Here is an 11,036-nt window from a genome sequence, read left to right as displayed (position 1 = left end):
AAGAGGTTGATGCTAGTGCTCTCCTTGCTTTATTCACTTCAACCTATCAGAGTTCAGTCCCCCTGACCTTAATCCCAAATGAACCATCACTCACTGTAGGAGACACTATATATATCATGACCCATACCTGCTAGGCCCACCTGAATTCACCTTACATATGGTAAATAGTTTGCAGCATGCTAAAAACTTCCTGTCTCTAGCAGCAATATCTCTCTTCTTCTCTGTCTGATTCTCTGGTACCATGGGAGTTTGCTCTGTCAAAAAACAGGTGTAATCCTGAAGTGCAGAGTTAATACTGCCAAAGATGATGTTGGTGGGCAAATGCCCCAGTCTCCCATCATCCACGCAAGGAGGAATTGAGGTATAGTCCACATGGCTTTTTAGAAAGTGACTGATGGGACTGAGCCCACAACAGGCTCATCAGCACACCCTTCATCATACTTTTCTTACTCCCTCTCTTGCGTTTTGTAGGATCACTACCCAAGAAAATGACCTGCACACAAGCTCTTGATTCAGGGTCTGCTATTGAGAGAACCCAAAAAGTCAGGTTAAGTGAATCTATGTACTACAATATCTAGGTAATTACACTAATACTCCCATCATGTATAGTAGTCCTCCCTCATCTGTGCTTTCACATTCTGCAGTTTCAGTTACCCCTAGTCACCTAAAGTTCAAAAAAGGTGAGTACAGTACAATAAGATATTGTGACAGAGACATAACACATTTAAATAACTTGTATTATAATCTATTGTTATAATTGCTCTATTTTATTATTAGTTGTTGTTAAAGTCATACTGTGCCTAATTTAGAAAATTAACTATTGTTAAATATGTATGTATAAAGTAAAGCATAGTATATGTAAGTTTGGTACTATCCATGGTTTTAGACATCCACTTGGGTCTTGGAATGTGTCCGAGTATAAAGTGTACGTATTTAGAAATGATTGGGAGCCAGTAAGAGGCATGGTGGGTGAGGCATTGGACTCCCATATGGCCAACAGTGGTTTGAATCTTAGATCTGGTGGCTTGCTTTCTCACTTTCTCTCTCTCTCATTCTCTCTTTGTCTCTCTCTAGTAAACACATGGGCCCTATAGCAAATTAAAAATAATAATAATAAAATTAATAAATAATTCAAAGGAAATGAGTGGTGAAAAAAACTCCACATTGAAGATTACACTGACAAATTGAGACCAGCAGATGACATAAGAGTGGATGAACAAGAGCGTGACATTATTGACACTTCTGAGTCGAAGTAAGAGTTCTTTGTTAGCCAGATTGCTATAAAAAACAATGACAACCTAATCAGATCTAACAAGAAGTAGGCAAAAAAATGAAAATAAAAATTGCCAGGGACTACTTGAAACAGGCATTTACATTTATTATTAATGACAAACTTCACCCTTCCCTGAATATTGTGCCTTGACATACTAGTTAATGATTGTTTGATACCATCACAACTGAAAAGTCCTTGCAATATGTTGTTTTATCTTTATTATTTTCATATTTCATAACAAGCAATGGATTAGTAAAGTGGTATATGTACTAACTTATATATCTGCAAATAATCTATAAATTTGTCAACATAGCACTTTACTAAATGGAAGTACTTGCGAAGATTTCCTTAATAATAAGATTTTGTGACTAAAAGTCTTTAAGACAACTTTGTGAAAGATAATGGACTTTGTAACTATCAATATATAACTGTCAGAGGTCACCACATTGAAAACTCTAATCTTAATGAGAAAAATGAGCTGTGGATAGTTTAAACACGTCCAGTTGTTGGTAGAACCAAATTATAATGAGGGTCTTTTGACATCCAATTCAAAACTCTTTCCGTGCTATTACAATGTAAGATACCTGCACAATCTTTACCATGATTTTGAAGGTACGTTTTTCTCTGGCACCCATTCTCTGCTTTGTGCTTTTGTGACCCAGGTCGACTCTCAGTTTTTTCATATTCTTGACCCCTGTATACTTGCTGACTTTAATATATTCTTCCATGTGGACCTATCTTTGATCATCACTTACTGGCTATAGCTCATCTACTCACTTTATCTTTTTTGGCATCTCCAAACTATATTTTGTCCTACCTTCAAGCCTTGTCTTCTCAACTTAGTGCTGCCCATGATCAGAAGGAGCAGGTCTGATCCGCATCAAATAGCCCAGAACCTACTACAGAGGCCTTGTTTTGCTTTGAGCCAATGGTGCAATATTGGTTTTACTTCACATATTGTTGATCCAGTGGACCCCGCTTTAAGATTATTTCCCCTTGGGACTAGCAGTTAGCATAATGGCTATGTTGCTGGACTCCCACGTAGTCGACCACGGTTCGCGTCCCAGACCCGGTGGCTTAAAACTCACACCGGGTGCATGTGCATGCGCGCCCAAGATCCCGAGAGGAGAAGGGATTGCGACGTGGCCATCCCCCCTGGGCTGTGATTTCTCGCTTTCTGTCTCTTTGTCTCTCTCTGTCTGTCTGGCGAGCACACGTGCCCTACAGCAAAAACCTCTCCAAAAAAAAAAAAAGATTATTTCCCCTCAAACTGTGGGGTTTTTTTCTGAAGTGTTTCAGAATTTGATGAGGAGTTGGGAATATGAATTTAGTCCCAAATCCACACCTACAAATTTGTGAATTTAGTTACTATTATATTTTCATAGCTATAATAGAAAAAATAATTATGTCTTCAGGGTAATACAGTGAGACAGAACAGAAGGAAATACAAGGGGGCCAGCTGGTTGGCACAGAGGTTAAGGTGACTGGGTCTCACAAAGCTGACTGCACAGTTTGAGTCCGAGAGCCAATAGCTTGAAAAATACATGGGGGAAAAATACATGGGGAATGTGTGTGCACATGCTCAAAATCATGAATGGAGAAGAAATTGTGTGGTCATCCCACCTAGAGGGTTCTCTCTCTCTCTCTCTTTCACTCTCTTGAGTGCACATGCCCTGTAGCAAATTAAACAAAAGAAAGAAAAAAAAAAAGAAACATAAGGAAGCACAATGGTTGGAAGCATGGATTCAAATTTAAACTGCCTGTAATCTAATTGTAGCTCTACCATTTACTAGCTGCATAAACTTGGGCTAGTCATGATTGTCTCCCCATATTTAAAATGGTCATAAAACCTTTACCCATTTAAAAAGGTTAAGTAAATAATATAGCCAGAGCATTTAGAATAATGTCTGGTGAATAACAAGCACTATGTAAGTGTTATGAAATAGAGAAAATTTCAAGAAGTATAACTGTTAGATAGGTATTTATTTATTCACTTAACAAATGTCTGATGGTCTATTTCTATATACAAAATTGTGCTGGGGATAATAGGGAATGCAAAAAAGTGCAATGTGTAATACTGGTTGTCAAAAGGAAGAGCTAAGATGAGGGCCTAAGCTAAAGCAGATAATGGAGGTGAAGACAAATTTAGAAATTAGAATACATAGGAAATGGTAACTGATAAAATATGAGAGTAAAAAAAAAAAGAGTCATAAAAATAATACTCTTCCCCCATTCTTTAACTTGCATATTTTCAAAAAATATGTTTTAGATCAAGGAAGGAGAGCCAGCCAATGGTGTGGTGAAGGCGACTGGATCCCACATAGCTGACTGCATAGTTACAATCCCAGCCCCAGTAGCTTGAAAAACATGCCAGGTGCATTTGTTTATGCACCTAAAATCCTGAGAGGAGAAATGGAGAAGGGACCGTGGTGTGACTGTCCCCCAGGCAGGGAGGGCTTTCTCACTTTCCCTTTCTCTGTTTCTCTCTGCCAAGTGCACAAACCCTCTTGCAAAAGTAAAAACAAAACAAAACAAATGAGGGAGAAAATGCAAAGGGACAAACCAGCTCTGAATGAAAAATAATGAGTCTGAAAGGTTGGTTTGGATAGTTCTAGTTTGTGATGCCTATAAATAGAGATGAACCTAGAGCTCAGTAGAAAGGGATGCTGGAATTTGAGTTGTGATCATTTTTGGAGTTATAGAAGTAATTGAGATCACTCAGGAAAGATGTTCCAAGTTAGAAGAAAATTCAGTTTACACCATTTAAGAGAAACTTTAGGAAAATAAACTAGCAAAGTCAGAAATTATAGAAATGTAAAAGAGTGTAATTTCATGGAAATGAATGCTGGAAGAAAATTCTAGATGCCCAACAGTGGCAAATGATTCCATGGAGTTGAGAAGAATGAAGATTGAAAATGGACTTTGCGCATGATTAGGTAATAACTGGTTACAGTGAGGTGGTAGAGACAGTACATATTCTGGATAAATAGCAACAACTTTGACATCACTTACAGGTCAAAACTGGAGTTTCCAAATTGCCAGCCACTCGCTGGCTGACTTGGTGGGTGATGTATAGACATATTCTAAGCCTCAGTGTTTTTATCTGTATTAACAGGGCTATTAACAATACTTACCTCTTTGGATACTTGGAAGATTTAAGTGAAATAATATACATAAGCTGCATAGTGCACTGCACACATTATTTACTCAATAGATATTAGCCATTACAATTAATAATATCACAGTTGGTTGCGGAAAAAATGGGAGGTTAGGACCTGCAAGTGGTGATATAAAGTCTACAAGGGGGGCTGGCAGGTGGTGTTGGTGGTTACAGTGCTGGAATCCCACATGACCAACTGTGGTTCAAGTCCTGGACTTGGTAGCTTGCTTTCTCATTCTCTCTCTCTCTCTCTCTCTCTCTCTTTCTCTCTCTCCCTCCCTCCCTCTCTAGTAAATTTATTTAAAAAAAAAAGAAGTCTATGGGACCAGCAGTTAGCGTGATGACTATGTCGCTGGACTCCCATGTAGTCGACCGCGGTTCACGTCTTGGACCCAGTGGCTTAAAACTCACACTGAGCGCGTGTGCATGCGTGCCCAAGACCCCAAGAGGAGAATGGAGGAGAAGGGATTGCGGTTTGGCCATCCCCCCTGGGGGGTGATTTCTCGCTTTCTGTCTCTCTGTCTCTCTCTGTCTGGCGAGTGAGCGCAGGCGCCCTATAGCAAAAACCTCTTCAAAAAAAAAAAAAAAGTCTAAAAGGAAGGAAAGAAAAGACAAAATACACTTACTTGATTAAGAAAGAGTCAAAGGAGGAATTTTTCTAGGATAGGGAGAGGCTTGAGCATGTTTTTAGACAGAGGAGAAAGGGCCAGTAATTGAATAAAAATAATACTATTATAAGAAATGGAAGCTTCTTTATTTAGGGAAATTTTTCTCATAGAGTATAAATTTCACAGAGAAATAATATGACAAGTTCAATAAATCAATGATGAAGAGCAATATTTGTATTGAAACAACTCTGGGTGAATCTAATTTATGAAACCACTTACAATTTGGTGGATGTTCTCAGGGAAAGTGAGTGTTTTCTCTATGGGGTGCTTTCAATTTACAATTATTTAATGCTTCAGAAATGAATGTGAACTCCTTGCAAGATATAGCCAAGTGTCCAGGCAGGTTTACCTACATGGGATATCACCTCTTTCCAACAGTGTTTTTCAGTTCTGTGAGAACTGGAAAAACCTTAATAAGAGAAAGAGAGAGAGGAAGAGGGAGGGAGAAAGGAGGGAGCAGTAGAGTGAGAATGTGTGTCTGAACAAGCCGGGCAGTTAGTCCCCCAGGCAGGGCTCAGGCGACAGAAGGGTGCACTGGAGAATACTGATTACCTTGTGGACCCTAAACTATTCAGTAAAGGGGCTGGCAAGTGGCATGGTGGTTATGAGTGCTGAACTCCCACATGGCCAGCTGTAGTTTGAGTCCTGGACCTGGCGGCTTGCTTTCTCACTTTCTCTCTCTCTCTCTGTCCCTCTCTGGTCAAATTAAAATAAATAAATAAAGTTGAATAAAATATTTTTAAAAAATAAAAAGAAAACCCCTTATCTTTAAAAATAAATGGGGGTGGTGGGGACAATGAAACCGAACAAGGACCCCCTAATGTATTTTCTAAGGTTCTTGAAATATAAGGTCCATTTACATTGTAATGGCCCAGAGTAAGGGGTAAGTTTTCAGACTTTGGTTATGATAATGACCAAAATGATCATTTGACCATGAATGAGGGCCAGTTGACCTCTAAAACTCTCACTTACAGGAAAGAGAAGGTTTTCATTGCAATATGTAAGATGTTTTATAGTCTGGAAACTGCTGGTTGTGAGCTCAAAGACTCCAGGCTGAATGGCTCCAGAAACCTGAAGAGAAATTTGATTATCTAAGGCCTCACCAATCAAGAATGCCCAGGAAATGATCACGCCCTCTTGAACCAATCACTGCACTGATCATATGCCTAGAACCTCTGCCCCTAATTTTGCCCTTAAAAACGCATATGGGGAGCACCTCAGAGAGACTGTGTCTTTTCAGCATGAGCTGACCGCTCTCCTTGCTTTGCACTTTGCAATAAAGCTGTACTTTCCTTCATCACGCCACATTCCTATGGTTTGGTTTTATAGCGCTTGGGTGAGTGAACCTGATTTGAGTTCGTTAACACCAGCAGGTGGCATCACGATTGGGGTGCTGGACTCCCACATTGGCCAACCACGGTTCAAGTCCTGGGCCTGGTGTTTTCTCACTTTCCCTCTCTGTTTCTCTCTGGTGAGTGTCTATAAAAAATTTAAAATAATAACAATATAAATAAAACTAAATAATTATTTTTTTAAAAATTGGTAAAGTCAAACAGCTTTTTCCAAAGTGGATAAAAATAAATGTCCCCATAATAGTCACAGAAATGGGAAAAGGGGGAAACGGCAGGAGAATACAGGATACTTTTAAGTAAATGGCTTGATTCAGAACATAGCCACTCCTAACATAATGTTTTTTAAAAATGTGAACCCTTTAGACTGTCAGATACCATTTTGAGTTTTGCTAGAATTATCCTTACACTTGTCAAACTGAAAGTTTAGAAAATGTTAAGAACTACATCGTTATGATTTTGCTGAGAGTTGAGTCTGCAAGTAAGTGAGGAGGTCTCTCTTAGTTCAATTCTCTAGACCGCTCCAATCTTAGGACTTCCTTCTTCCAAAGGCTCTCTGGTCAGTGAGAAGAGGAAGAATTAGAGGAAACCTGCCTTGCTCTACTGCTTTTTCTGGGCTTGGGAGAGCACAGCTCACTTCATTGAAAGCTTTTCTGTAGAATTCTCACTTCCTTCTTGGCCATCCAGTGTCAGCAGGAGAAGAAGCTAAAAGACTAATTCACACAGAGCTGCTAATGACTGATAATTGTTTATTGTGATACCTCTTTGGGCTATTTACATTTGAGAGAGAATTCACAAAAGCATCACTCTGACTCTGAAGGTAGGAATTTAAGTACATCAGAATGGCCCAAGAGAGATGTGTGAAGACTTATTTCCTAGCACTTCACCGTTCTACCTTATAAACAACAGCATACTGTAGTTATTACAATTCTTGGCAGGCTACAAGGCTGTGTATACTAAGAATAATAACCATGTGAGCAAGGTCCCAATCTTAAACCCTACTTAAAAAGAAAATTCTTCATGACCAAAACAAGCAAGATGAAATAATCTCCTTCTTTTAGATTGCTCTCATCACAGATCAGCTGTGACAATTTTAGATGGATATTATACTGAAGAAAGTGTCCATGGAAACTGAATTCTAGGCCCAGCCAGTAGCATGGTGGTTGGGACAGTTGTATCCCACATGGTCAACTATGCCATTGGAGTCACAGTCCCTGCAGCTTGAAGGGCACGTAGGCTTTTCTGTATGCCCTAAATCCTGAGAGGAGAGTGGAGAAAGGCTTGCCATGTGGTCATTCCCTCTGGGGTGGTGGGGGTTTGCTTTCTCCCTTTCTCTCTCTCTCTCTCTCTCTCTCCTTCTCTCCAGCAAGCACACACCCTATAGCAAATTTAAACAAGAAAAGAGAAAACAAAAAAAAAAATAGATTATGTAAAAACAAATTCTTATTCTATCTTCAGGAAATGAATTTTCATTGATGAGAAATTTAGCACCCCAAAGCACGAAAGAAATACTTATAGTCAAGTAGCATCATTTGTAGAAAAGGTACTATAACAACTGTGGGCAAATAGAAAGGAGGACACAGTAAGAAATTACCAAGAAAAGAGAAAACAAAAAAAAAAATAGATTATGTAAAAACAAATTCTTATTCTATCTTCAGGAAATGAATTTTCATTGATGAGAAATTTAGCACCCCAAAGCACGAAAGAAATACTTATAGTCAAGTAGCATCATTTGTAGAAAAGGTACTATAACAACTGTGGGCAAATAGAAAGGAGGACACAGTAAGAAATTACTAAATACATGAAAACACAAGTATGAGAAACAGATGTATTAACCCAGTGCAACTGTGTGTGTGTGTGTGTGTGTGTGTGTGTGTGTGTGTACAGCACATGGTTAAAGGGCATAATAAAGTTATAACACATTGTTTAAAGGCAAAGGCAATAGCACAATAGCAAATCTGTCTTTGCATAGGGCAATTTCTTTCACAATTTTTTTCCATTTGATCCTTACATTCACCCTAAAGCCCCCAAAAACTGAAGTGTAACAGAGATCCAGAGAGAAGAAAAAGTCTATCTAAAGGGTCATGCAGCTGGTGGCCGGTTAGTGGGGGTGGGGGGGAATGGGAGAAAATTCAGAACAAAGTCATTTTGTTTAGCATAAAGGTTAATTTCAGCACACTTTTATGATAACTTCTGTGGAAACTTAAGGTCATTCAAGTTACAATAATTTCTCTCTTACTCTGTGCAAAATATCTTACTTTAATGTAAGTATTCACCACTCTTAGGTATTTAGCCCAGGATAATGTTTTTGTTTTTTTGGTTTTTGTTTTTTTTTTAGAGAGAGAGATTTGCTCTAAGGCACATACACTTGTCGGAGAGACAGAGAGACAGAAAGCAAGAAATGACCCCTCTGGGTGGGATGGCCATGCTGCAATCCCTTTTCCTCCATTCTCCTCTCAGGATTTTGGGCACATACACACATGTTCCTGGGGTGAGTTTTAAGCCACCAAGTCAGGGCCTCAAACCGTGGTCAACTACGTGGGAGTCCAATGATGTAACTATCATGCCATCTGCTGGTTCCAGCCCAGAATAATCTTACACATGTGTGAAATAAGGCATATGCAGAATGTTATTCATTGATGTATTTTAAATTTTTATTTCTTTCATGAGCAAACGAGACAGAAAGACAGGCACCCCTATCAGCATCTTCAGGCCTCTATCCACCCGCAGCTTGGCTATAATGACAAAAGTTTGAAGACAGCTTAAATATTCATCTATAGAGGACTGTGTAAATAAGTTATGGTCCAGCTCTACTATACAATATCAGGCAGTCGTCAAATAGAACATATGGTTCCCTACTAACATGGAGAGGTCTCCGTATTAGTTTCCTAAAACTGAGGAAAGGAAGTACTACAAACCATGGGGCTTAAAACAATATTGTACCACAGTTCTGAAAGCTAGAGGTTCAAAATTAAGGTGGAGTTGGCAAGCACATGCTCCCTTTACAATTGTAGAGAGAATCCTTCCTGGGACCAGCAGTTAGTGTAATGGCTATGTTGCTGAACTCCCACATAGTCTACTGCGGTTCGAGTCCAGGACCTGGTGGCTTAAACTCATGCAGGGCACGTGTGCGTGCCCAAGATCCTGAGAGGAGAATGGAAGAGAAGGGATTGCGGCGTGACCATCTCTCCCTGGGGTGGGGTGAGGAGGATGATTTCTTGCTTTCTGTCTCTGTCTTTCTGGTGAGTGCACATGCCCTATAACAAAAGAAAAAAGAAAAAAAAAAAAAAAGAAAAAGAAAAAACCTCTCCAAAAAAAGAATCCTTCCTGGCCTCTGGCGTTTGACAGCAAACCTAGACATTCTTTGGCTTGCATTGCGTGACTCCCATGACTCCCATCTCTGCACTGTTGTCTGTCATGCGGCATTATCCCTGTTCAGCTCTGTGTTCTCCTCTTGTAAGGACACCAGTCATGTTGAATTGAGGTGCCATCCTTATCCTTATACGACAGTGAAAATTTAACTAATTACATTTGCAATGACCTTATTTCCCAAAAAGGTCTTTTTTTTCTTTTAGGTACCAGGAGTTAAAACTCCAACATCTCTTTTTAGGGAAGAAAATTCAACCTCCAACAATCTCCAAGATAAATGAGGTGAAAAAAGCAATATGCAGGACTGAGTAAGTAGCACGGTACTTTTGTGTAAAAGAAATATATATGCATATTACATAAATGTTGAAAAACTCATTGGAAGATCTCCAAAGGATTCATGAAATACTAGCAGTCTCTGAGGAGGAGAACTGTGTAACTGGTAGAAACGGATGAATCATACTTTTTAGGTATTGATTTTTTTTGTACTTTTGGAATTCTGTTAACTATTTTTTTTTAAATCCCCTTTCACAACTATTCTTCAGTTACTTTGAATCTATTTAACATCCAATTTCCTCAAATATTAGGAGAAGGTATTCAAATAGTTGTTTTCTTTCTTTCTTTTCTGAGCTGCTCTGGCAAGATTAATCAGAGAGGGAATTCATTTCACTTTAAAACCAGTCTAGAATATTAAGTAGACAGAAAAACTACAACCAAGATGAAAGACTGGACTCAGAAACTGCGTGATCAGAACCTGACACTAAACAAATACGTACAACAAAAGCGAATCTGGATTCTCCACCGGGATTATTGTGAATGTGAGAGCAAAGTAGAGGCCAGGGTAGGCATGACCAGGTAAGTCTCGTAGGTGTGGCTTGGTGTGTAGTATTTCCCAAACTGCCATCCTAAGAATCATTTTTTCAGCATACAGATTCCTGTGCCCCTCCTCTGGAGAGTCTGGTTTGATTTCTGAGGCTCTGGCCATTAAATATGAGTGTTTAATACATGCAGAGACAAAGTTTGACAAATACTGAAGAGCAGAGAGAGAAATGAGAGAAAAGAACACTTAACAGCAATCTTTCGTGTTTTCTCTTTCTCTACCTGATTCTGTCTTAAAATAAGCCCAAGTCCTAAGGATCAGCAAGTTACTCAGTTCAGAACTGCATGCTTAGATGACCTATTTTATGCTACACCATCCCACTGTTATTCTTGAGTCATTC

General features: G+C 39.2%; 1 long non-coding RNA gene across 1 annotated transcript in view; it reads left to right on the top strand.

The window, feature by feature from the left end:
* LOC102483314 (uncharacterized) overlaps positions 1-11,036 on the top strand; it is a 43,870-nt gene that overhangs the window by 26,227 nt on the left and 6,607 nt on the right. Inside the window, exon 2 of the long non-coding RNA XR_333807.2 lies at positions 10,026-10,127. This is a non-coding gene — a long non-coding RNA (uncharacterized LOC102483314). The remainder of the gene's footprint in view (positions 1-10,025; positions 10,128-11,036) is intronic.

The sequence above is a fragment of the Tupaia chinensis genome, unplaced genomic scaffold (assembly GCF_000334495.1).
Source record: "Tupaia chinensis unplaced genomic scaffold, TupChi_1.0 Scaffold000097_1, whole genome shotgun sequence".
Taxonomy (NCBI): domain Eukaryota; kingdom Metazoa; phylum Chordata; class Mammalia; order Scandentia; family Tupaiidae; genus Tupaia; species Tupaia belangeri.
This window is presented reverse-complemented; position numbering and strand designations above follow the sequence as displayed.